The sequence below is a fragment of the Delphinus delphis genome, chromosome X (assembly GCF_949987515.2).
Source record: "Delphinus delphis chromosome X, mDelDel1.2, whole genome shotgun sequence".
NCBI classification, from domain to species: domain Eukaryota; kingdom Metazoa; phylum Chordata; class Mammalia; order Artiodactyla; family Delphinidae; genus Delphinus; species Delphinus delphis.
This window is the reverse complement of record NC_082704.1, coordinates 25969827-25971416: the sequence shown is the minus strand read 5'-3', so window position 1 is coordinate 25971416 and position 1590 is coordinate 25969827. Positions and strand designations below refer to the sequence as shown.

The 1590-nt window shown below is 39.2% G+C and overlaps 1 non-coding gene across 1 annotated transcript; it reads left to right on the top strand.

Moving 5' to 3' along the window:
* The first annotated feature begins 1158 nt into the window (after positions 1 to 1158).
* Positions 1159 to 1230, top strand: TRNAE-UUC (transfer RNA glutamic acid (anticodon UUC)). The gene has a single exon. It is a non-coding gene; the product is annotated as a tRNA-Glu (tRNA).
* Positions 1231 to 1590: the final 360 nt, after the last annotated feature.

The following is a 1590-nucleotide window of genomic DNA, read 5'->3' as shown; positions in this document are numbered from 1 at the left end:
GCATTTTATTTTACATATATTTTAAACCCTACACTAGATTGTTAATATTATTTTAACAGTCAATTAAATTTTAGATATTTAAATAACAAGAAAAAATCATATATATGTATATCTCCTTGTTGTAACCATTTCTGGTGTTCTTTTTTCCTTTGTATAAATCTACATTGCCATCTATCATTTTCTTTCTGCCTGAAGAAATTCCTTTAACACTTCTTATAGTATGTGTCAGCTAATGATGCATTATTTCAGCTTTTGTATAGCTGAATAAGTATTTCACCTTTTTTCTTGATATTGTTAAAAACAAGACAGCAGGTCACAAATGGAGTCACTTATGCTAAGCCCCATGTCACCAAACCGAGACTTAATTAGCTTCAGCTTTCCCAGAAATGGAATCTTAAACCAGTCAGTCAGGAATTACCTGATCAGCACTAGTGAGGTCATCTTCCTGATAGACCCTGCCTTCCCCTAAAGGAAAGTGACCTTGCCACAACCAATTTCCTTGTTCCTGCTCCCTTCTGCCTATAAAAGTCTTTCATTTTGTACAGCTCCTCAGAGCTCCTTTCTATCTACTAGATGGGATGCTGCCCAATTCATGAATCATTGAATAAAGCCAATAAGATCTTTAAATTTTACTCAGTTGAATTTTGTTTTTTAACAATATTTTCACTCGGTATAAAATTCTAGGTTGGGGCTTCCCTGGTGGTGCAGTGGTTGAGAATCTGCCTGCTAATGCAGGGGACATGGGTTCGAGCCCTGGTCTGGAAGGATCCCACATGCCGCAGAGCAACTAGGCCCGTGAGCCACAACTACTGAGCCTGTGCGTCTGGAGCCTGTGCTCTGCAACAAGAGAGGCCGCGATAGTGAGAGGCCCGCACACCGTGATGAACAGTGGCCCCCGCTTGCCACAACTAGAGAAAGCCCTCACACAGAAACGAAGACCCAACACAGCAAAAATAAATTAATTAATTAATAAACTCCTACCCCCAACATCTTCTTTAAAAAAAAAAAATTCTAGGTTGATAATCATTTTTTTAATTTCAAGACTTTAAAGGTTTTGCTCCTCTGTCATCTTACATTATTTCTGATATGAGATCTACTATCATCCTTTTATGTAACCTATGTCTTGTTCTGGTTGCTTTTAAGATTTTCTTGGGGAATTCCCTGGTGGTCCAGTGGTTAGGACTTGGCACTTTCATTGCCATGGCCCGGGTTCAAACCCTGGTTGGGGAACTAAGATCTCACTTCCCACAAGCCACGCAGCGCAGCCAAAAAAATATATATATATTTTTCTCCTCATTGTGAGCAACTTAATCATATATACCTTTAATCATATATGTGAGGTAGAGCAGGTGGAAGTCTTGTGACATTCAGGTAGGGAGAGGAGACCTCATGATGCTCAGCAGAGGAAGGGAGGGTAGACCTTGGAGTCTCTAGTTAGCAAAATCTAAAAATTTTATTTGGAAGGACGTGTTGATAACATACATTTCAAAGAGTCACAATATTTGTCCAATAAAATATTAAAGAACTAAAAACAAAAGAGGGACTTTCTTGGTGGTCCAGTGGGTAAAACTCTGTGCTCCCAATGCAGGG